Below are 26770 nucleotides of genomic sequence, written 5' to 3' on the forward strand. Positions count from 1 at the left end.
CAAACCCCTGTGCTCTCTCCTGTTTGAGCAGGGGTCAGAATTACGAATTGGGTGTTATTTAACACACCCTGTAATCACTGGGTGCACAGTACGCCACTGAACTCTACTCTGCACCATTCTACACCCTCTACTCTCCACCATTGTACTCTACACCACTGCAGTGTATGCCATTGTACTCTCCTCTGCACTCTACTATACAACACTGCATTTTACGCCACTCTAGGCCTCTGAAATGTATGCCATTGCACTCTATGCCACTCTACTCTGTTCTGTACCACTCTACTCTGTACCACTATGCTCCACTCACTGTATGCCACTCTACTCTACACAACTCTACTCCATGTCACTTTACTCTAACCCACTTCACTCTAAAACACTTAACTCTACGACACTCTACTCTATGCCACTCCAAGCCACTCTACTACACTACACTCAACACCACTCTAATCTACGCCACTCCAAGCCACTCTACTCTAAGCCACAGAACTGTATGCCACTGTGCTCTACACTGCACCACTCTGCTGTACACCCCTGCACTCTAGGCCAATGCACTATTTGGCACAGCGTTTTTCTCTGCACCACTCTACGACACTGCAATCTACTCTACTCCACTGTACACCACTGTACTTTACTCCGCATCACTCTACGCTACTGCATTCTACACCACTACACGCTAATCCTCTGCCCTCTACTGTGCAGCATTACACTCTATGCCACTCTACTCTACTCTGCACCACTGTGCGCCACTCTACCACACTCCACTCCATACATTACCACTCTACTCTGTACCACTCTACTCTACCACACATCTAGGTCACTGCACTGTACGTCACTGCACTGTACGTCACTCTACTTTAGTCTACACCACTTTACTCTATGCCACTCTACTCTATGCCATGCCACTCCACTCCATAACTTGCCACTGTACACCACTCTACCAAACTCCACTGGATACATTACCACTCCACTCTATGCCAGTTTACTCTACCCCACTTCACTCTACCTAAGTTCACTCTAAACCACTCTTCTCTACGCCACTCTATTCTACTCCACTCTACGCAACTCCAAGAGACTCTACTCGAGTCCACTCTACTACACTCTACTCCAGTGCACTATAAGCCACTCTTTTCTACTCTGTGCCACTCTACGCCATTGCACTCTACACCACTCTACTCTACTGCATTCCACTCCATGCCACTACACTGTATACCATTGCACTGCACACCACTGCATTCTGTGACATTCTACTCTACTTTGCATTACTCTACTCTATGCCACTGCACTGTATACTATACTACTGCATCGTACACCACTCTATTCTTCCCCATTTCACTCTACCCCACTTCACAGTATCCAACTTCATTCCACACCATTCTACTCTACACTGCTGTACGCCACTCAATTCTATGCTACTCTACGCACCTCCAAGCTACTCCACTCTACTCCACTTTACTGTACTGCACTCTAATCTACTGCACTCTACAAAGTGAACAATATGCCACTCTACTGTGCTCCACTCTGCATTATTGCACTCTATGCCACTGTCCTCTACTCTGCACCACTCTACTCTATGCCACTGCACTCTACTGTGCACAACTGCACTCTATGCCACTCTAATCCGCATAACACAAAGCCACTTTACCCCACACCACTTTACTCTACTCTACTCTATGTCACTCCACACCATTGTACGCCATGTCACTACAATCTGCCCCACTCCACAATAAATTATTGAGAAATACTGCAGTACTATTGAATTGTAAAGAAAATTATATATGAAAGATTTCATACCAAAATAAATAACATGATAGGATTAAAAAACATTTTCATAAAACATACAAATTCAATGAAAAAAACAAAGGTTGAGAGAAATTTTAGTTAGGAAAACCTAAAAAATTATTTGTATACAAAACCAACTTAAACTACACAAACATCCCAAATTCTAAGTTATAGTTACAACTCAAAGTTATAATTTGCACAGCACCCAAAACTTAATGTATTCATGCACCTCCATACACAGTGTTGTCAACCCACTGTGCGGACTAGATGGACTAAAACTCGCCCTTCTACAATGCACAGCTTATAACCTTTCATATTACATCACTTATACCACTTTAAATTATAGCATTCATAGCAACACTCATGACATTTCAAATGGCAACATTTCTGAGAACACTGTGTATGGTAGAGGGCCAGGTATAATTCATTTTGTTTTCGTAACTATAACTTTTCTTCAACCTTTGGTTTTTTCAATAAATATATAAATTGTCAAGGTACATATATGAGGAGTTAGGTATGGTAAACCTATGCTTACCTATATAAACTTACCTTCACAATATATTGGTACTCAATATTTTTGGCACCATATTTTGTCCCCACAATATTCTGAAGTAGATATTCTGATGGACCCCACAGTAAGTTCATAGAAAACTGAGAGCAGCAGAAAGCGGCAGGCAACAGCTTAAGCAAGCAAATATCTAAAGAACTCCTGACTAAATCACACATGTCCCCATGTCAAAGAATCAAGAGCACTGACTTGTAAAATCATATTGGTGCATGTGCCATCCTGCATAGCTAACAGAAAAATGTCTGCAGAGTACGGTGGAAGCAGCCTTAGCTCTGCTGGAATGTGGTAGGCAATTGACGGAAGAGGCATTGCAAGGTGTAATAGTGAGAGATACAGGTGGCGATGCATCCGGGAATTATAGTTTTGGGAACAGCTTTCGACGAATCTAACCATTGTAAGTGCCAAAATATAGTAAAGAGAACATAGATGCCTCTTTTGGTCCAGGCTGAAATAGGGGAATGACTATAAACACCTCTAGAACCTAAGAGGTATGCGATGTGGAATGATGACCTTAAGTTAATGAACCACTTTGTTAAAAAGTAATTGATGCAACACACCTTTAGCCTAATAAACCAGAGTGTGGTTTAAAAAATTATAGGGCTTGCAGCTCATCAATGCATCATGCACAAATAATGGCAAAAATATTGCTTTGTATTAAATTAGCTTAATGATGCTAGGCCTAAACAGGACTGGACTGGGAACCAAAACCGGCCCTGGCACAGTGCTCGGCCGCACCTCTTCCACCCCCCCTCCCCTCCCCCGCCGGGGGCTGTGGTGCGGCGAGCTCCTTGCCAGGGCCGGTTTTCAGCCGATCTTGATACATGGCAGATTTTGCAGCTATGCTGAAAAAACGGCCCTGTAACTAAAATGGCCCTCCAAGTGCCCCAAACCGTCCCCCCACCCATGGGGCGCACCGGGAGATTGCCCGGTGCCCGCTACGGCCAGTCGGGCCATGGGCCTAAACATTTCTGCATCATGGAATAGATTCAGGTCTGGGGGGCGTGGCTTAGCGCGCAATGGAGGAAGACGTGCCTGGGTAGAGCTCCTGCTTGAGCTCCCCTACCCCGGGTCATTTCTCCGTGCAAATCTGCCCTGCTTGGCCTCACACTGCTGGCGGACTTGCCCGCAACACTTGCCCACGCACTGAGCGATTCCTGGCGAAATCGGACACAGAGCCCCGCACCAAGGCTGAAGACGCCGCAGCGGCCGGCCTGGCAGCAGCGACGCTGGGGCTGATACTACGCGAGGCTGCGGCCTCTTGAGCGCAACTAGGCCCCACGCTGCGGCCTGCTGAAAACGGCCCAACGCCTGGCGGAAGTGGGCTGCGGCGGAAGTGCTGCCCCCCCGATGCGCTGCATCCTCCGACCCCACAAGCCCAGAGTTGGAGGGGCTTTGTGAGGGTGCTGGCGAACTAGTGACAGCTGGACCTCGGCGGACGTTGGGCCTGGCGGAGGCGGACCTGGGGAAGTGCGGAGGAGGCGAGGCGCTCAGTCGGCGACCGGGGAGGACAACGGGACCGGGGCACTGAGGCGGTGCGGCGACGCTGCGAGGTGAGCGAGGACCCCTTTCATCTCCCACTCCCGCCCCGCACCCTGACCGACGCTGCCAACCGGAGGGCTCCGGTGCCTGCAGGGCCTCGCGGAGACGCGACGGGCTCCCGAGCCGGAGGTTCCTCCTCCCCGCGGACCCCCCCCCCCCCCAGCGGGGAGCACAGAGAACTGGGAGCCACAACGGGCCGCAGCCACACACGACAGCGGTCTACGCCCCCACACGCCTGCCACAACACGCTCTGGGGAGACGCCCTGTCAACGGAGCAGCCGGAGAGGGCAGGGGACACTCTGCCGCAAACGCGGGCCTGCAGCCCTGCACTACCCGCAGCTCAAGCCCTGCGCTATCACTGGCTCGGGACACCTGTGCAGCTGCGCGCATATCGGGGCCACCACGAGGGACCTAGAGGAGCGGGGGGGGACTGTGAGAACTGGAGGAACTTGTCCACCATTTGCCTGGGAGACGCTACTCTCCTACTGACGACCGCTGAGCTGCTGGGTGTAACGCCTGCTCACAGGCTGCTCACACGTGACACTACGAGGTGTCCGGACACTGGAACGGGGAGCTCCCCACCCGACTCCCCCCACCTGCGGACTCACCAGACTTCAGCGTACGGGGGAACGGCGCCCGGGGATAAGAACCGAGAAGACGACGTTGCTGGCCTGCATGGCCTGACACACCTTGGGCGTCACCCACGACCCTGCCGCCCCTCCTGCGCCCTCACAATCGACAGCGAGAATCGCCACTGCTGCTGCCTACACATGCGACTTGCCCCATGTCTGGCGGGGTGAAGACACGCACCGGGACAGGGGGCATGTCGGTGAAGGGGAAGACGGCGAAGACACCTTCTAAAATGGACGCCGACCAAGTGGCGTCGAAGCTGGACTCTGTCCTGGCAGCCATGGAAAGGATGGAGGAATCTCTCCAACAGACACGCACCTCTTTGGAAACCAGGATAGACGGTGTGGCGATTGATCTGACGCATCTCAGAGCCGATCACAAGAAATTACAGGAGCGCACCACCGCGCTGGAAGGTGCGGTGACGATCATGGAACCAAAAGTGACGCAATCGGACAAGCACATACAGGATCTTCTCAATAGGGTGGAATTTCTAGAGGACCGCGCGGAAGATGCAGAAGGGAGGGCGAGAAGGAACAATATCCGCTTGGTGGGCATACCGGAGAAATGGGAAGGGATGGACCCCACGCAGAGAGTGGAGGACTGGCTACGCGAACTGCTGCCGGAGGGGGTGCTGTTGCCTCACTTTGTAGTGGAACGCGCCCACCGAGTGCCCACGAAACCCCTAGCCACTGGCTCGAACCCCAGACCAATCATCCTCCGAGTCCTCAACTACAGGGACCGTGACACGATCTTGCGGGAAGCCAGGAAACTAGGCGAGATCAGGATCGACAACACCACAGTGATGTTCTTTCCAGACTATACTGTACAAGTCCAAAGGCAAAGACACTCCTTCCTGGAAGTGAAAAGACGATTGCGGCAAGCTGGACTTAAGTACTCGCTTCTCTTCCCAGCCAAGCTAAGAGTGGTAGCGAAGGACAAGACGCACTTTTTTACGGACTCTGATGAAGTCGAGGCCTGTCTAGATGAGAACATGCCGGATGTACCTAGGCGGGCGCGAGGGACAGCTACCACAGAACGCACGCGAGGGACGCGGAGGCGCCGCCGACGGAGAGCTCCCACGCCTCCCAGAACGGGGGAGCCGCCAGCTCACTCTCCAACTGCAAGCTAGATGATGCGGGAACAACGAGACGCCCTCCGAAAGGTGGTGGAGATCAGCAGCTCCCCGGCTCCGTCCCCTGCCCCGGATACAACTCCAACGCCTCTCCCGAGCGATGATGAGGCGATTTATGGCCTGCAAGACTCCCAGCACACTGGCGACCTCCCGGACGTCACACCGCAAACAGCAGACCTGTTTGGCTAAGCGACGATGCAGAATCCAGCTCCCACGTGATAGACATGTCATAACTACGCGGAGGCTCTGCAGGCCTCCATTGTGCGAGGAGCACTGAGCAGCTCTACTTTGCTGGATCCTGTCCCCCCTTGGGTCACTGAACTCCGACCAGGTATTGTGCTGCTTATGTACACATGACCCTACCGCTTACTGTTGAGCACTGGACACCTGATCGGCAGCAACACATGGACTGGCCAGAGACAGCCAGACTACTTGGGGCGAGAGTTCGCCCCCCCCGAGAGCCCCACTCTTCCAACCTGATGCCAGGTGAGCCGCGATAGCTGCGCTGAGCGACAAGACTTGGGCGACCGCCAGACGGCAGTGGCCTTCTGACTCTACCCGGGAGGGATGCTGCATTCACTATGGACAATACTGTTATTTGTACTGTTACAGCTTAAGCCACAGAGTACCCCCTAGAACTGTATAGTTTACGAGCTCATACGAGCATTTGGACGGCAACATGTTCTGTAGCCGACCTTTTGGCATTTTAGGTTATGTAGCCATGTTGAGGCCACATGTTTCCATCCCTTTCCCTACCCCTTCCCTTCTTCGGAGATCACCACGCTCAGCACTGAAACTTTGGGGCACTTTTGCATTGGGGGAGAGGCTCTGGGCCAAACGAGAGGCACTGCCTGCGCGCCTGGGGGGCGGGGGAGGGGGGGGGTACTACACCCAATGGAACAATGACTGAGACACGCATATGCACTTGGAACATCAGGGGGATGCACACACCAGCTCGGCGCTACCAGATTTACTCATACTTGAAGCGACATAAGATAGGCATAGCACTGCTTCAGGAAACACACTTGAACGAGGCAGAGGTCCGAGCACTACGCCGCAAATGGCGCGGACAACTCTACACCACGTCCTATTCCTCGTATGCCCGCGGCGCACTGATATGGGTTCGCCCTGGGATCCCCTGGACGGCTACAGACACTACGATAGATCGGGAGGGCAGGTTTGTTGCGATACAGGGCAGGCTCGATGGACAACAGATGGTGCTGGTGTCACTGTACGCTCCAAACACTGACCAGGGTGGCTTCCTGGCGCGCCTCTCTACGACAATGGCAACCTGGCATGCGACCCCCTGGCTACTGGGAGGGGATTACAATTGCACACTAGATACCACACTGGATCGCTCCTCCACGCCCCCTGTAGGTGCTCCAACACGCGGAGCCACGAAGGCACTGCTGGAGTGGGCCGAGCAATGGGACCTCCACGACGTTTGGAGATCACACAGCCCTGGGACACGGCTTTACTCCTACTATTCAGGTGCCCACGACTTACATGTCCGCCTAGACCGCTTTATGTCCACCACTGACCTCCTACCCCTGGTGACTGACGCACTATACATGGGCCGCACACACTCTGACCACAATCCACACTTTCTAACCATGGCCTGGGACCGACCACACCCTCCCATCCCCACCTGGAAACTGCAACCGACGATGCTACTGGACGCGACCTTTCGCGAGTCCCTTCTCACACGCACTGCACAAAACTTTGAGGATAATGCAGGCACGGCGTCCTCCCCACAGGTAGAGTGGGATGCCTTCAAGGTGGTGATTCGGGGCCACTGCCTGAGGACGCAAGGCCACATGAGACAGCAACTAGAGAGTGAGCTCACTAGATTGGAGACTACCCTACTCGAGAGGGAGGGGGAGGCCGCTGAGGGTAGCGCTGACTCGCTACAGGAGGCGCGCGCAAAACACGCGGGCCTCTTGGAGCGACTTCGAGACATTAACTACGCAGCACACTCGGCGAGGACACATCACATGAGTGACAGACCTGGCAAGTTACTGGCCTGGCTGATATCGCAAGAGGCACGCTCGACCCCAGTGGTAGCGATACAAGTGGAAGGGAGGGGACTACTATACTCGCAGCGCCAGATCCATGACGCATTCACCACACACTATACCGCACTATATCGCTCACGGCTACCTCACCCGCACCCCGACATCACTGGCTACCTTGCCCCCCTGCCAATGCCGCAACTGACAGCTACGCAGCAGGACGAGCTGGGAGCCCGACTCGACCCTGAAGAGATTCGCGACGCAATCTTCAACTTATCTAATAGCAAATCCCCGGGCCCGGATGGGCTTCCAGCCGAATTTTATAAAGCAGGCTCAGCCATACTCATCCCTGAACTCCTGAAGATGTATGCTGCAGCCTTAGAAGACGCTGCTTTACCCCCGACATTAAGCGAGGCAACCCTGATCTCCATTCCTAAACCAGACAAAGACTGCACACAAGTGGGCTCCTATCGCCCGCTGGCACTGCTCAATACAGATTACAAAATACTGGCCTCCACTCTAGCTCGGAGATTGGCTCCTTATGTGCCCCGACTAGTGCACCAGGATCAAAATGGCTTTGTCCCAACACGCCACACCTCTCACAATATCCGACGCCTCTTCCGGGTACAGGAGTATGCCACCCTGCGGTGGCCTAGGGCGGGATGCCTGGTATTAGACCTGGAGAAGGCGTTCGACTCGGTGGAGTGGCCGTACTTGGGAGCGGTATTGGAAAAGTTCCAGTTGGGTGGTGGCTACGAGGCCATGGTGGACTTACTTTATGGCAGGCCGACGGTTCGAGTACGCACGGGTGCGCTGCTCTCGGACGCCATCCGAGTCTGCAGAGGCACTAGACAGGGCTGCCCCCTGTCGCCTCTATTGTTCTCTCTAGCAATGGAGCCCCTAGCCACGATACTTAGGGCGCAGGGGGCCGACTGGGGCATCCCGCTGGCGGACGGTCTCCATGCAGTGTCGCTGTACGCAGACGACTTACTATTGTACGTCAGGGATATAACCAACATCCCGGCCTCACTGGCCGACGCCTTCCGAACTTTCGAGGAGATGTCGGGACTACGAGTCAACTGGTCCAAGTCGGGGGCTTACTCCTTCCACCCGGATGCGCCCGAGTGTGATGTGCAGCTGGGCGGTGGCAGGCTACAGTGGTATCCCACCACGTTCCGCTACCTGGGAATACGCATCTATCGGACCCCACTAGATGTCCTGGAGGGGAACCTCCTACGAGCAATTGCCTCGATTCGGGCGCAGATCTAGTTCTGGAACACTTTACCCCTTAATGTGCCAAGTCAGATTGCACTTATCAAAATGATAGTACTGCCTAGGCTGCTGTACTATTTCGCGAATGTACCGACTTATGTGCCAAACAAAATTTTCCGGGACCTGGAGACCCTGCTGAGGAGCCTCATCTGGAACAAGGGTCGACCCAGGGTAGCGCTGACTAAGCTCTACATGCCAACGGAACTGGGAGGCCTGGCGGTTCCGAACATGGAACTGTACTATCTTTCGGCACAGATGCAGTGGGTGTCGGAGTGGCTTGGCGGCAAACACCTTGAGGACACTGCCTCGGACGCTGCTGCCTGGACGCAAACGCAAATCAATACCCTGTTCCATCCGATATCCCGAGCCCCCCGCCCCCCCCCAGCTGTACTTGGCGGTGGCGCGCAAGTGCTTCCTGCGCTGTTTGAAACTCACCCGGGCTACAACACCATATACCCCGGCCATGACCATCCTAGGCACCCCGAGCCCAACGGGAGCACTGACTGTGACTTGTCTGACTAGCTGGACGCAAGCTGGGGTGGATACCCTGGGCGACCTGTATGCTGAGAGAGCGCTGCTCACCTTTGCAGACCTAACTGCTGCCACGGAACTCCCTGCTGGGCAGTTCCTGCTACATGCGTCCCTCTTGCGCACACTCAATACCTTCTGGGGAGATGTAACGGAGGAACTGCCGATGCACAGTTTCATGCAGTACCTTCACGTTATGGGGACTGGCTCACACGTCGTACATTGGCTGGCACAGGCTCTGCAGGCACACTCGCAGCCAACCACGCTGCGGTTGCGTGATGGGTGGGCAGCGGACAGAGGGCGGGCCTGGACCGACAAAGAATGGGCAATGATATTAGCCGGACCAACATATATCCCGCGCAGCCCCCGCTTCAAAATTATACAGTTCTATATTCTACACCGCGCTTACCTAACACCTGCCAAGATAAATAGATACTTTGCCACTACAGATGCTGCCTGCCCGCGCTGCTCACTGGTTGGAGCAGATATCTTACATATGCTGTGGCATTGTCCCGAAGTGCACGCATACTGGAGCGAGGTTGCGACACTCCTCACGCGCAGCGGTGACGAGCAAGTGCCACGCACGTGGGAGGCATGCATCCTGGGATTGTATAAACGCACGAAGCTCAACAGAGTACGGACGCGCTTCTGAGACATGGGGCTCATAACGGCTAGGCGCCTGATCACTAAACACTGGAAGGCAGCGGCCCCCCCCCACGTTCGGCACTGGCGCGCTTCCTTCACTAACTGGGCACGAGCGGAGGGCACGGTTCTTCTTCGAGAAGAAACAGCGGGACTCCGCAAATTCCCTATTGCCCAGCCTTGGAACGACCTCCTAAAGGCATTTCTGCACGCCTGCCAGGAACGGGGAGTCACATGAGACATAGGATATCATCGCCATAGTGACACTAACCGATACTGAGGGAGGATGCAGCCCTACACCTTTCCCCCCGCCCACTCACCTCTCGCTGGCACGAGACATACGGCCCTGGTTGAGGATGCCACCACTTCCCCACTACACACAGGACGCCCTTGAGACACTGACTACGCGACATTACCCTGGCCCTGACATGCCTGCGCCAGTAGCGGGCACTACCACCGAAGGGGAGCCGACCCCCCACCCGCCCGCCCATCCACCTACAGGGGACACATCACCACACTGATGGCTTACGCTGCCACCCCCGCGCACCACCGACTCACGCCCTGACCCTGCACTGCAGATGATGCCTATATGTTCTTGAATGAGACGGAGGACTCACGCCCCTCCCCCGGCTCACTCCCCCTCCCCCCCCCTCCCATCCTCGACTGTCCCTATATGTTGCATGAGTGCCTCGCTGGACCCCACTTTGCAGTAGATGCTCCACACCAAAAACCCGTAGCGATCTCCCCCCCTCACCTCCCCCCTGCCTCCCATACTTTCCCTACCCCCAGTTTTCCCAGCCAATATATGGGCGTAGGGAACAGTTTGTTTACTGGTCAAGTTCCCTGACCAGGCCTATTTACTTTGTTTTACATGCAGACATTAGAGATAACACGTTCCTAACGGGAGACAACCCCTCGGGGACCTCATGCCACCTGCAAACTGCGGAGACGCGAAGCCACTCGCACACTGCAAGAGGTACACATGAACACCTGGCCACATACGTGTTACACATGGATAGGATACTCTGCTCATTAGACGCTGGCATGTCCCTGGAGCTCTCCTAGTGATGTAACTGGGAGGATACGCAGACACCCTACTGCAAAGTTGTTTGAGCCTTACCTAACATGGCTGCGGATTAACCCTGCTGACTACACCTGCCCACTCCTATGCCTCAGTGAGCTATACTGATGCACACATTGCCAATACAAGAGCAGCTACACTGACTCAGCATTAGAGACGCATATATAGCCGATTCCCCTCCCCAGTTCTGATTAACTACAGCTAACTCACACATGACCTATGGGACTTTGGGAAGCTACATTAATGAAGCCACTACTGAGGGACCGCTGCGACACAACTGTAGATGATAAAATATAAAAATATGAGATCTGCCATTAATGTCATTGGTTAACAGATGGGTATACGAGCTATAGCAGGGAATTCACCGCCGGACCCCCGGGTTGCCGGCTGAATGGCTGTGTCAGCCGGCTCACACCTAGCAAACTGCTATGAGCTCACGCAATTTTTGTAAAGATGTGGAATGTGGAATGTATGATAACTGCATACAGTATAATAAAGATCTTTTAAAAACCTTTAAAAAAAAATGGAATAGAATCAGGTCTGACCTGACTGTGAGCATCCACACTAGAGGGATGGATGGAATTGGCCGGTTAGATATCACTTGATGGCCTCATTTGACGGCCAATTTCTGGAGGACATGATGGGGGGGCGGGCCGGACAGCCGTATTGTCTGAGGCAAGAGACATAGGTCAGCACAAAACAGCTCCTCAAGAACCAGGGGCTCAAGTACAGTGATTTTATGGATGTGTATATAGCTCTATTTTTGTCCAGGTATCAGGCTGAGCCTAAGGGGAAGACTGATGGCGTTCTTTGTAATAGATGGCCAAGAACAGAGAGAGTAAGCCTCGTGACCAAGATGATTGACTTTGTGCCATTGATCTTTTAAATGACCATCTGAATCAGCTGAGAGGGAGAAAAGAGATACAGAAAACTCCCTGACTAGTCCAAGATAGCATCTGAAGAACCTCAGGATACCTGTTCATTTAGAAGGCAAATATGTTGCTTTCAATGTTTACAATGGCTAGAAATGCATCTGTGTCTAGCCTTAATGTGTAGCCCAGGACTACCTGAGTAGGACCTTACTTTGAAATGCCTGTGTACACCTGTTCACGGTATTCCCTTTTATATGGAGCACTCCTGTAATGTGAGGAACCTCAGACAACAAGATTGCAGAATAGCCTAGTTCCAAAGATCCATTTCACACCATCATAGATGCGTATAATTAGTATATGTCTTCTTTCTGATATAGAAGAGGTATAGTGTTGCTAGAGTGCATCATTGCCCCTTTTGACACCCAGAATTAAGAGTTATAAGGTAAGGGAGGCAGCCTTAATAATTTTTTTTGGCAGGATATACCAGATCGGTTCCACGAAGCACTGATGCAGTGGTCTCCACAGTGAACACCACATTTATAATTGGAAGAGGGAGAAGTTACTTACTTGCTTAGTAATTCACCATGGGCGTTCCCTCTGAATTCATAAAAAGTAAAACATCTCTGCATACTTCTGAGATACTAGAACACATTTTTTTTTTACAGTTTGTATATTTCCCAATCTAATCAAATACATAGGAAACATAACCAAAACAGACATTTGAAGAATTTCTGTTAGTGATTAACCAAAATGTTTTTTAACGTTTTTATTTATACTTTTGCATAACAACATATATGCTTTACAAACGTGTAAGCTTTCCAGCTGTGATTCCACATGATTTCTCCTATCAGCATTTCTGTACAGTTATCATGAACCCGCACCTCTCTGGGTACCCTCACTCTAAATTTTCTCTTGTGTAGTCTCTTTTTGTCATCTCAGTGTACTCATTTTCAAGAAAACCCATTCTTTTTTTATTCTGTGAATGTACCTTGTTTGGTGTCATCCACCCCCATGGAATTACCCTAGTTGTCGGGATAGTCCCGTAAGGTGTATCACTCGTCGACCCCAGAACCCACCTCAACTGTACCCCCTCTTCAAAGTTACTGCTATGTCTCCGCAGACCTGTAAATCCTCCACAACTTTATCATTTCTCCTGGAGAAAGTAATATGTACCCATCTTTGTACATGAAGGCTCATTGCATACAAAGACCTTTTACAAACCCACAGCCCGCAATAGCATCCTCTCGTACAACAGCTTCCATCAGCGGCCTCTAAGAGAAAATCTGCCATACAGTCAATTCTGGCGTTTTAGACACAACTGCAGTAATCTCAGTGATTACAAGCAACAAGCGAAAGGCTTAGAGGACAGACTCAAAAAACGTGACTACCCGATTCATACCATAAAGAGATGTCAGAAAAGGGCAAGAAATCAACCAAGAGAGAATTTACTACAAACAAACATACGGGAAGATCCTAAGGACCTACAGACATCTGTCACGACATACAACACAGCATCCAACTCAGTGAAAAAGATAATCAACAAAAATTGGAAGATACTAACTTCACACTCACTAAAGTGGCCAAAACCCAGGTTCGCCAACAAGAGAACCAAGAACCTCAAAGATATCTTGGTGCACACGAGACCAAAAACAGTGTTAAAGAACAACAGTATAACAACAGCATGGAACCTCAGCCCCATTGTAGGACACTACCCCTGTGGAGGATGCTCCATATGTAAACTAACAAAAGTAACAAAGAACCTCCAACTACTACCCAACTTCAATTGGGAGTTACGCAACCACACGAACTGTAATACTACACATGTAGTGTACATGATCCTCTGCCCCTGCAATTTAAAATATATAGGGATGACCTGCTGCAAGGTGAAACAACGTATAATCGAACACAGAAGCAACATCTCGTGCAAAAAAGCCACAACAAAGATGAGCAGACATTTCATTGAGAAGAACCATTCTACGGATGACATCGACTGGGTGGTCATTGAGACCCTCGGAGTCAAAAACCATAATGCAGAGTGAATACTTTCTGAAAGAGAACAACGTTGGATACACCGTCTGAAGACGGATAAAGAGGGAATGAATGACAACATTCCCTGGTACTCATTGGCCTAAGATACAGGAACCAAAGATAACTAAACTATTGGCCACCAATTAGTATTAAACACAAGGAAGATACCGCAGGTCTTACGTTGATCCAAACTCAATGCAGAGCCTAAAAAGTGTTCTACAGAGGTAACTGGAACTAGAAGATTACTATCATACAGGAGACACACAGAAAGAAGTGAGTATTGAGATTCAGTTCAGAATAAGAACCCAGTTCAGAATAAGAACCCATAAAAAGTACCCATCAGCCCACTCAATAGTGGAACTTCATCATCTGGGATTTTGTGTTCGAAAAATGGTGTCCAATAAGCCCTTCCTCAGATAGAACTTGAGGCTAGCTTAGGACCCAATGGTTGAACCCTCAACCAGAGAAGATGACAGAGTTTGAAGGCTGATAGGGCTTAGTTGCAGTGCTCGGAAAAAGTGTAAGAAGGGTATTTGAGATAGAGAGAATGGTAATCCAAGTGATTAAAAATACCTATCTTGATGTCAATAAGGACACTTTATTAGGTGTGCCCATCAAGATGGTATAGTTAAAAGCAGAGTGAAAATAGCAGAATTTTTTTTTGCTATTTACCATAGATGTTATATGGTCAACATGTTTCAGCCTCTCCAGGCTTTCGTCAGGACCTATAAATCACTACTGCAACACTTACTTTTTGTGCTGTGAAGGACAGACTACAGACATTCTTAAAAGTTGTGTATCATCTCCTGTAGAACAACATAAACACAGAGAAAACCATACAGCAGAAAGTTATGGTGATTTCAACAATTATCATTTGCTTGTGTTTATACATACATGTATATTCTGTGTATTGATTTTTAACTTACCCAATTTTATTGGATGAGAAACCTCACCTCACCTGGCAACAGCTCAGGGTAAAGGAGGCCACGCACTGAAAGGAATTGATTCAAATAGTATATTTTAGTTCATCTCATTGATTGGATCAGTACATCCAACTATCGTTCTCGTGCAGATACAAAATGGCAAGAAAGGAGGCCAAAGGAGGGATGACTTTTATGGAAGGATCCAGTCTTAAAAAGGTTATCTCCCCATAATCGATAGAAGTGGCAGAGGTGTGACTGTAGCCTTCTACTCAGAATGCAAATGGCACGCTTTTGAGACCTCAAGATTGGCATTGAGATCGGGCCAACCCAGAATCAATTCTTCCCCTTTTCCTTTACTGGTGTGGTATGAATGAAGTTTGGATGTGAGGGTGTGTGGATTTTTGAGTTTGTGCATATGATATCAGGTGGTGTTTTTTCCAATTTTTGTCTCATGTATATTTATAATTGTTTTGTGATATTTTGTATATATCTGATAAAAATCATGTCCTTTGAGTGAATATATTTATAAAATATGCAAATGAGATAATGTTTTATATTGAATAAAAAAGAAAAAGAAAAAAATATAATAAACACCAATAAAATAGAAATAAAAATGAAAATATTTCTGTCACTTGTTTTGAAATAATAGGATGTGCATCACTTTTGGATAATTAGGGCCATTGTCGGAACAACCTTTCTACATCGATGCGCCAGGCAGTAATTCCAAAAGACCTTCGCCAAGTCCGAAAGCGCCTTGGAGCGAGGGCCACCCAAATGGTTTACGTAACGCACGGCCGAGATATTGTCCATGCGAAGCAAGATGCAAGAACGAACTGTGTCCTTGGTCCAGCAGCGAACCGCGAAGGACCCGGCCAATAGTTCCAGACAGTTGATATGGAGCTCTTACTCCTCGGACGACCAGGCGCCGCCTCTGGAAAACTCTCCACAGCGAGCGCCCCAGCCCGCACGGCTGGCGTCGGACTCTATCACCAAGTCCGGGACAGGACCGAAAATCGCTCGGCCGTTCCAGGCCTCCATATGCCCAAGCCACCAATTCATCTCCTCCTTCACCTCGTCCGATAGGGGAACCACCTCATCGTACGTCAGGCCCCGTCGGAGATGATGCGCCTTGAGGCGCTGAAGGGCTCGGTAGTGCAGGGGCCCCGGAAAGATTGCCTGGATGGAGGAAGATAGTAGACCCACCACCCGGGCAATATGACGGAGAGACGTGTGCGATCGTGAGATCGTCTGGCGCAGGATGTGGCGGATCTTCCCTAGCTTCTTGGAAGGAAGGCTCAGGTTGCATTGCACCGAATCCACGGTAAAACCGAGGAACACCACCGACTGGGACGGAACCAGAACAGACTTTTCGCTGTTGATCACAAACCCCAGTCCCTGGAGCAAGGATATCGTTTGGCGCAGCTGAAGATCCAACTGCCCGGGGCACTGAGCCATCAGCAGGATGTCGTCCAGATAGACTATCATCCGGATCCCCTGGCTCTGCAAAACCTCCACCGCCGGCCGGAGGAGCTTGGTGACACACCAAGGGGCCGAAGAAAGTCCGAAAGGAAGGGCGGTAAACTCGAACACCTGACCCCCCCACCGGAACTGCAGAAAGCGACGGTGCGGGGGATGAATGGGAACCACAAGGTACGCATCCTTGAGGTCCAGGCGTACCATCCAATCGTTCGGAAGCAGCACATCTCTCAAAAGATGGATACCCTCCATCCTGAAGTGCCGGTAGACCAACCAACCGTTGAATTCTTTGAGGTTGATAACCAGACGCTTCCCACCATCTGCCTTGTCTACCAGGAACAAATTGTTAAAAAACCCCGCCGGGTGTTGAGTGGAAAGGCAGATGGCGCCCTTGCGAAGCAGGTCTGAAACTTCTTCGTCGACTAGCCGTGCGTCCGCACAAGAGAAAACGATAGGAGGAGGAGGCCTGACCTGCCGGGGCTGATCGTAAAATTCCACGTGGAAACCCCGGATAGTCTGTAAAACCCAGGCATCCGCCGTGATCGCGGCCCAGGCCTCTGGAAACAAGGCCAGTCGTCCCCCCACGCGGACCTGGTCCTCCGAGATTACACTCACTGTTGGAGGAGTTCCCAGCAGCATTCTTGAATCCACCACGGAAGCGTTGTCCTCTGGTAGGATAGAAGGTGTTGTAATTTTGCGAGGAGTTATACTGCCCTCGACCGGAGCCTTGATTCCTGTTGGTCGCTTGCTGACCACAACGGACGGTCGCGCGGCCCCCTCCGCCACCGGCCCCCCTGGAGAAACGCTGGTGGAAGACTCTTTTGATGTTCGACAGGGCCGTATCTAGGGACGTAAAGGTATTAACGAACTTCCCCAGTTCCTTGATAAATGGCTCTCCAAAGAGACCACCCTGGGCCACTGCCCCTGCCTCAGAAGAGGCCAGATCCCACAACTTAGGGTCTAATTTAATCAGGAGGGACCTTCTGCGTTCTGTAGACAGCACGCAGTTCGCGTTCCCCAGGAAAACCACCACTCTCTGTGCCCAGTTGGAGAGGACCTCAGGGGAGATGGCCGCCCCGGACACTTTGGCTTCCACAGCCATGTCCAGAATTTTCGTTATGGGGCCTATGGCATCTAATAGCTTATCCTGGCAAGCCCGCCAGGAGCGGTCAATGCCTTTCCGAGGGTCCTTAACAAACTTTGCTAAAAAGGTGGCCATTTTTGGGTCTAACTCCGGGGTCAGGGCACCCTTCCCCTCCAGCGTAGGCCTGGGGCATTCCCCACGCAAACAGCTCCTCGCCTCCTTCTCTAAGGGGTTGCGGAGGCGGCCAGCGACAAACTTCGCCACCTTCTCTTCAGGGGTCCAGGCCGCTGACCTCGGATGCATTATTTCATCCGGGTCTAGCATACCCGAACTGTCCTGTGGAAGTTCGGCGGCGGAGCCCGAAGGCCGCCAAGAACGCTCCGACCCTTCCTCATCATCGGTATCCGCCGGGGAGGTTTGAACCGGTGACAAAGGAGCTGAACTGGCGGCTCCCGAGGGGCCCGGGGGCGGGGAGGACGCCGGGGCAGGATCTATCGCCTTAGCCAAGAATGCGTCGCGCAACCTCTCGAAGGCGTCTTTGTCCACACCGCGCGCCCCACTCGACACCCCATCCTTACAGGGTCTCTTAGGGACTGGGGGAGTACTCCCCGTCGGGGCCGTAGGACTAGCAGGGACCCCTAGGTGTGCCTGGGTCACCCTCTCGCACTCTTGTATGATACGTGCTGAGAGGCGTTCTTCCATAGGTCCCACAATCTCTGTGACGCACCTATAAATAGAGCTATCTACAGCCTGGTAAAACTCGTCATCATTGAGGTAGCCCTGCGACTCCTCCTCCTCGTAATATTCGTCCCCCATCTCCACCAGGTGCCTAGCACTACCACAATGCCCTATGTTTAAGAAAGGGCCAAAGTCAGCCTGAAAGGACAGGGCAGCAGGATATAGCCTGTACAGGAATTTGGGGAAGAGCGAGCCTGCCAGCAGATGGTGCCCAGTGGAACCGGGAATATAGGGGGGGCACTCACCCCACTAGCACGCTGGCCCTCTTAGCAAGACTGGGCCTTGTCACCTCCCTGCGCGCCAGAAGCTGTCAGAAGGAAGCCTACAAACACCAAGTGCCCTTGAACGCCCGCAGGCGGCAGCACGGTCAAACCGCAATACAGACCCCAACCGGGGCGTCAGAATCGAGTGTGGGGCTTAATACAGGCTCGAATGAGAGTCTAGGTGAGGTGACCGGGCGAGTAATGGCAGAAACGCTCTCCTCAGCGGGGCTCCCTGACGAGGAACCGCGCCGAGGAGAACAAGACGCTCTGGCTCCCCCTAGTGGCCGGAGGCGGCCGAGAACGGGCAAAGTCACGTAGGGGCAAGAAATGCTCCCGCGACTACAAAGGGCTCTGAAAAGGAAAACGGAGCACCATAACAAACCCCACAGTAGAGAAACATGCAATATTAAGCGCGAAAAAAAAAACAATAATCCACAATCATGAAATAAATTGAGGAGAGAGGGAGAAAACCACTTAACTGGCTGCGAAGCAGCGAAGAAAGAGGAAGTGGTCATGAAGGGGATGTCCTACCTAGCTGCAGCGGATACTGAGAAAGGACTACATTATGGACTGCCTTATGATGCTTATGGGAGTTGTAGTTGATGGACATATTCATTTTGTTTTGCCCATACCCTTTGTTTGAGGTAGGGCTGTTGTTATGTGCTTTTCGCTTGCTGACCACCACGTCCGGTCGCGCGGCCCCCTCCGCGACCGGCCCCCCTGGAGAAACGCTGGTGGAAGACTCTTTTGATGTTTGACTGGGCCGTATCTAGGGACGTAAAGGTATTAACGAACTTCCCCAGTTCCTTGATAAATGGCTCTCCAAAGAGACCACCCTGGGCCACTGCCCCTGACTCAGAAGAGGCCAGATCCCCCAACTTAGGGTCTAATTTATTCAGGAGGGACCTTCTGCGTTCTGTAGACAGCGCGCAGTTCGCGTTCCCCAGGAAAACCACCACTCTCTGTGCCCAGTTGGAGAGGACCTCAGGGGAGATGGCCGCCCCGGACACTTTGGCTTCCTCAGCCATGTCCAGAATTTTCGTTATGGGGCCTATGGCATCTAATAGCTTATCATGGCAAGCCCGCCAGGAGCGGTCAATGCCTTTCCGAGGGTCCTTAACAAACTTTGCTAAAAAGGTGGCCATTTTTGGGTCTAACTCCGGGGTCAGGGCAACCTTCCCCTCCAGCGTAGGCCTGGTCCATTCCCCACGCAAACAGCTCCTCGCCTCCTTCTCTAAGGGCTTGTGGAGGCGGCCAGCGACAAACTTCGCCACCTTCTCCCCAGGGGTCCAGGCCGCTGACCTCGGATGCATTATTTCATCCGGGTCTAGCATACCCGAACTGTCCTGTGGAAGTTCGGCGGCGGAGCCCGAAGGCCGCCAAGAACGCTCCGACCCTTCCTCGTCATCGGTATCCGCCGGGGAGGTTTGAACCGGTGACAAAGGAGCTGAACTGGCGGCTCCCGAGGGGCCCGGGGGCGGGGAGGACGCCGGGCGGGATCTATCGCCTTAGCCAAGAATGCGTCGCGCAACCTCTCGAAGGCGTCTTTGTCCACACCGCGCGCCCCACTCGACACCCCATCCTTACAGGGTCTCTTAGGGACTGGGGGAGTACTCCCCGTCGGGGCCGTAGGACTAGCAGGGACCCCTTGGTGTGCCTGGGTCACCCTCTCGCACTCCTGTATGATACGTGCTGAGAGGCGTCCTTCCATAGGTCCCACAATCTCTGTGACGCACCTATAAATAGAGCTATCTACAGCCTGGTAAAACTCATCATCATTGAGGTAGCCCTGCGACTCCTCCTCCTCATAATATTCGTCCCCCATCTCCACCAGGTGCCTAGCACTACCACAATGCCCTATGTTTAAGAAAGGGCCAAAGTCAGCCTGAAAGGACAGGGCAGCAGGCTATAGCCTGTACAGGAATTTGGGGCAGAGCGAGCCTGCCAGCAGATGGTGCCCAGTGGAGCCGGGAATATAGGGGGGGCACTCACCCCACTAGCGCGCCGGCCCTCTTAGCAAGACCGGGCCTTGTCACCTCCCTGCGCGCCAGAAGCTGTCAGAAGGAAGCCTACAAACACCAAGTGCCCTTGAACGCCCGCAGGCGGCAGCGCGGTCAAACCGCAATACAGACCCCAACCGGGGCATCAGAATCGAGTGTGGGGCTTAATACAGGCTCGAATGAGCGTCTAGGTGAGGTGACCGGGCGAGTAATGGCAGAAACGCTCTCCTTGGCGCGGCTCCCTGACGAGAAACCGCGCCGAGGAGAACGAGACGCTCTGGCTCCCCCTAGTGGCCGGAGGCGGCCGAGAACGGGCAAAGTCGCGTAGGGGCAAGAAATGCTCCTGCGACTACAAAGGGCTCTGAAAAGGAAAACGGAGCACCATAACAAACCCCACAGTAGAGAAACATGCAATATTAAGCGCGAAAACCCCCCATTAATCCACAATCATGAAATAAATTGAGGAGAGAGGGAGAACACCACTTAACTGGCTGCGAAGCAGCGAAGAAAGAGGAAGTGGTCATGAAGGGGATGTCCTACCTAGCTGCAGTGGATACTGAGAAAGGACTACATTATGGACTGCCTTATGATGCTCATGGGAGTTGTAGTTGATGGACATATTCATTTTGTTTTGCCCATACCCTTTGTTTGAGGTAGGGCTGTTGTTATGTGCTTTTTGGCTGCTGAAAGTTTTGTGAATAAATCAGCGAAGAAGGTAAAAAGCATAATCTGAAGCCTCCGGTCCTGACATAGAATCAAGATATACCGCTTGAGATCAATGTTCACATATGAGGATTTTTTACTATCTGGGACCCCCACGCGTTATCATAAGACCCTGGTAATAAAGGACAAGTGGTTCATTCTCCCCAACTTGATTTTTTTGCTCTACCCCAAGGAAGCTGAATGAACCTCATTTCGTTTTCCCTCCCCTTGATTCTGAAAGTAATATGTACCACTTCAGCTAGTCCCTATTCAACAGTGTCTTTTATCCATTAATTGTCCCCCAGTTCCCTGGTCCCAGCGTCCCCATGGCAATTCGCTGTTTTGCTAGGCTAAGGGTAGCAAAACAGCATGTCGAAACCTCACGGCATTGCCACGACAAGTGCAAGAATGTGGCTTTTCTGTCCCACAAAGGAGGCAAGTTGTAGAAAAATTACTAATATTTTAAATTAACATTTGGTCTGGCTCAGAACACAACATGAAAAAAGTATATACTAAATTCAAACAGGAAATGTTGCACCAAAGTAAAACATTGCACATAGTAAAAACTAACCCTGCTTGTTAAAAACTGATGACTGCACTATCCCATCATGGCCAGTGTTAGTAAGACAGTACATATTTGGAGCACAAGGAAGATACATATCTACAGTATCCGATTCAAAAACTGTGGTGCAAAAGGATTGGAGACGGGTGACCCCTCTTAGAATAGACATGCAGTCATCAGGTAGGTTTAAGTACCCATAATGAAAGACTTCATGAGCCAGGCATTCCATGTCAGAGATTGAAGGGTGGAATGGAAGATTCTGCTTACATTTTGTAACGCAGATCTAACCTAGTTTGAAGTCTATTGTGTGGCAGAAGGGATATCTGAAAAAGGTCCTGGAACCATCACTGGTGAGGTCAATAAAGTGGCAATTAAAATCATCTTTGCGTTGCTAAATCTGAACTTGGTGGACACTCTGGGAAGAAGTCCAATTTGTGAAAAATATGTAGAACAATTCTCACCATCAACTCACTGAAAGTGCATTTCTCAGGACCAGGGTTCTAGAAACTTGGTAAAGTAAACTGGGTATTTTGTGTTTAATTCTGGGGCAAAGGAATCTATTTCCGGATGCCCTCAAAAGGAGAAGATGACTGCCAATACTTCATCGGTTAAAACCTACTTGTGTTGTTTTAACAAATGGTGGCCTCTCTGCTTTTGTGTTTTCCATTCAGGAAGAAACAGCATCAATGGTAGAAGGCTGCCGTGCATGCATGGGGGCCATTTTTAAATGATTTTGCTTGAAGAAAATAAAATTCCTTCAAATGTGGTCACTGTGCATGCAGATGCATGTCTGATGGTCATCTTTATACTTTATATTTAATTTACAGTTCCAAGATTACAGAGAGGTATTTTGAAACGTAAATTAAAAAATAAAGTATGTACTGGAAGCAGTATAAATGCATGTATGACATTACAACGCATGCTTTTACCACGCATGCTTTTACATCGCAACTTTTACATCGCATGCCTTTACAACGCATAGTGTTTAGGGGTGCTGGATAGTGAATAGTTTAATTTACTATTCCAACTCCAGTCCCCGTGGATAGTAGGGAAGGTGTTGGATAGTAAATTAAATCTATTCCCTATCCTAGAGCGCCCCCCAGTGCAATGTGTTGTAATGGTTTGCGTTGTAAAAGTTGCGATGTAAAAGCACTGCGTGGTAAAAGTTGCGTTGTAAAGGATGTTTCCCGTATACATTGAGGTCAAAAAGCCAGGCTGGAACCAGTGTGCAGCTTTAGGATCCTCATACAAATTTATTTTTAAAAAGTACAGCAGGCGGGAAGTACGGTTAGGGAGTGCAAGAGAAGCACATCAACAAACGTGAGCAGCTCGGAAGCAGTGTGCAGATGCCAGGGCCAAGAAAGCATAATACATAAATAAATAATGCTTGGGATGGGAAAGAGTGGGAGGAAAGCAATCACTTCTTTGGAGGGTGGAAAGCAAAGTAAAACAAAATAATCCCTCTCATGCAGCGCAGGGGTACAAGTCATCCAATCAAAACATGGTGAGGCCAAAATGCTCAATTGGAGAACAAACCCAAGAATATGGAAGAAAGCCATTGAATCAGGAGCTGGTGACTGTCATAGATCATTAAGCTATTGGCTTTGAAGTAAGGGGTGTAACCCAAGCCCTTGAAGTGTGTATTGGCTACAATAGGTGTTTTTGCCAACAGACAAGTAAAGCTGTCTGCAAGCGAGACTTAATAATGAGCGTTGCCAGTCAGTAAATAGAAGGTTGAGTAAACTTCCCTGAGGAAAATAACTAGACTGTAGCTGCGTGAAGGTAGGGGCACCAATGCCTCCCCAAGCAGTAAAAGATACTGACTCTAAGTCCGCCCGCCATCCCATCGGTAATCGGGGGTCCCCACTGTCCACCACTGTGGCGGGCGCATCCTGTATTTTTAGCGTTGTGGTGGGCTGTGCTCTCAGCACTGCCCGCCACAATGCTAAAAATGCGCTTTTACATTTGCATAAACAAAGCGGCAGGCACCGCGCGGTGCCTGCCGCTTTGTTTATGCAAATGCAGGGGGGTACCACAGGTACTCCCCGTGTGCACCCCCCACCTCTCCTTCACTCTGGGGGCCCGCAGGGGGCACCCAGAGAGAAGACCGCATGCCTTTCCGTGGCGGCATCGCCGCCATGGAAAGGCATCTCCCTAAGCCCATTGTAATATGGCTGGCGGTGAAATAGACACCGCCACCATATTAATCCTTTTCCGCCCCGGCCGCAAGGCGACCGGGGCGGAAAAGCGGCGGACGGTCTTTCCGTCCGCCGAGGTCCCCTCACCATACTAATATGGCGGAGGAGAATTCGAATGCAGATGTCGGGCGGATTGCCCCCGCTAGGCTGGCGGTAGCCACCGCCAGCCTGGCGGGGGAAATCCGCCCAACATCCTAATGGGCCCCTAAGACTTTAGAAACCTCCATCTGCTCACTGTTTCTCACCGGGGCTTTTGAGGTCACTATAAAACCTGCTTAGCTGAACACTGAATCTACAGTACCGCTGATGACTGTGACTTCCACCAAGGCCCAGTGGTCTGAGGGTCCACGGCACCTCTGTTATAGTTCCCTTTTACTATTAAACTGCCTAGATTGGTGGTACAATTTTCTCTAATATCCTCGAAGCGTTGAGGTAAAGGTTTAGGGGACCTGTGGCAACTTTGACAAGGCTCAATATTTATGTTTAGAATGGGCCAACCTATAAATTTGATTAAGCCCCTTAAATCTACAGGACAGTCAAGATTAATAATAAGGACATCGGTTGGTCCCTTGTATTATATATTTTCTAATTTCGAATTAAGAGTATTAGAGTCCAAGCAGAAGGCTACGGTACCTATGTGTAATTTCCTATTGTGTAAATATTATTATGACAAAACAAAATGTGTAGTAATTTCAGAAGTGAGGACACCAGTGCCCTTCACGCATGGGAGAGTAGGGCAACAAGTATTTCAAAAGTATAATGCTCAATGATTTTCAAAGCTATGCCTACAGAAGAGCTGTGGAGATTGTTATCTTTAAATTCGGCCTACCAGCGAAAGACGGCAAAAATAATATTAGGATAAGTGTAAGTTTCTGGTAGCATGCTAAAAAGACAAAAAAGGGTTACTGCATTCCTGTTACAGTTACCGAAAGAGCTAAGTAATAATTTGAAGAGAAAGAAGAATTTAAATATAAGGGGTAAAATTGAATCTCAATAATGGGCACCTCAATAACGAATAAGTTACGAGGACTGACGTACTTTGAACCACATTTGCAGAACATCAGAAACCTGTAAAACTCAATAAGGTTGAGATGAAGCTTGAGACATATGCTACAAAAGGTAATTATGGGGAAAAAATAGAAACAATCACAAATCCCTCCTCTTATAGTGTATTTTTAACATAGGACATAGATTCAGAAATGACCTTTGAAAATCCAAAGACAATTTATGCAAATATTGGTTACATTATCTTACATGATGTGACAAATGAATGTAATAATTTGTGTAAATAGATTTCATATCTAACAGCTACTTTATTACGATCACTTGCTTTGTTTGCTGGAATAAAGTAAATAACAAAAGATGCAATTAGGTAGCCATGTTTATCTCGGACTAGAACCATCTTAAAAGGGAATCCACATCATTATACATGTAGTGAAATTTCCAGCGCCATTGAACATATATAAAATTATTTTATTCTCTCAACTGTCAGAATTGGAAGAAATCAAGAGAAAAGAACACTCCGTAATCGAGCACCTATTTTTGAGCTGGGGAAAAAGCTCAGAAGCTTTTTTCCCAATTTATTCCACACTATGCCACTGGATGAATGTGCCATTTATCATAGCAGCCAGTTACCAAATCAGAGAATATATGCTGTCACACAATTAATTAATTAATTAATTGTGGGTTTCTAACGCGCTAGAATCGACTCCAGAAGGAGTATCTCTGTGCTAAAGACCGCTGGGGAACCCGTCCTGGCTTTCCCTGTGAGATGGTCCCTAGTGGGTATCTCCAAGGTGAAACCAGGCATCCCCGGCGTATGTGGGGGGCCGTTGTGGAGATGAGGCAAGCTAATGCCCAGAGTTGCCGAGTGTGATCCCTGGTTAGAAGTAGGCACCAAGGCGAGAATTATCGAGTCCGCTGACCCTGGTCCACGACCCTGCCGCGTCGGGAATTGAACCCTGGTCCCGGGCCGTCCTCTGCTTCCGGGTCTGCCGCCTCTAACCAGTGAGCCACACCACACCACAATTATCAAACAACTGTTCTGCTGTCTGCCTCGTGCCAGCAATCTAGTCCCATGCCAGTAGAGGATGAAAGGGCTGCCAACACTAAGCCACATGGCATGAAAATAAGCTTCACCAGGGATCATGAGACAGAACTCTCTAACTCCCTGCCTGGGGAGGCATGAGCACCAGCACTCATATAAGATGGACATACAAAGATGAGAGTACTAACCCGGGTTGCTCACTGAAAGAAGAGGTAGGCAGTGGTGAGGGCCGGGTAAGACACTGGCCGCAAAGGTAGTCAAGTGCTCACTGTTACACCCACATCTCTCTGTCACCTCCTATTATTGGTTAAGTCTCAGCACGACCCAGCCCATGAGAGGAGGAAGCAAGGCTCCGAAGGCTGGGCTGAGCTCCGGTTATAGCTCATGGCAAGGCGCATAATCCCTAACCCCCTTTTTCCCGTACACAACACACACACACGTAACAACTAAAGGCTACTCACAACTTGGGCTGAGGCTGACCTAATTGGGCGCATCGTCGCTGTGTGAGGAGACAGAGTCTCCGTTGGATTGTGCTTCTGTGCTCCTTTGCTCCCCGGCCGCGGCACCCGCTCCTCGGCTACTTCCGGTCCTCGGACCCGCCCACTCCGCCCACACCGCTGCGGGACTGCGAGGCAATCTCCACACCTGCAGTCTCTTCCCCCAGCGGCAACGACCCCCGCCTGGTCACTGCATA

General features: G+C 50.5%; 1 protein-coding gene across 3 annotated transcripts in view; it reads right to left on the reverse strand.

Annotated features, from left to right (window-relative positions):
• Positions 1–26770, reverse strand: part of LOC144798761 (uncharacterized) — a 1691129-nt gene that overhangs the window by 238189 nt on the left and 1426170 nt on the right. The gene's annotated exons all lie outside the window — the stretch shown is intronic.

This window comes from Lissotriton helveticus, chromosome 12, assembly GCF_964261635.1.
Source record: "Lissotriton helveticus chromosome 12, aLisHel1.1, whole genome shotgun sequence".
Taxonomy (NCBI): domain Eukaryota; kingdom Metazoa; phylum Chordata; class Amphibia; order Caudata; family Salamandridae; genus Lissotriton; species Lissotriton helveticus.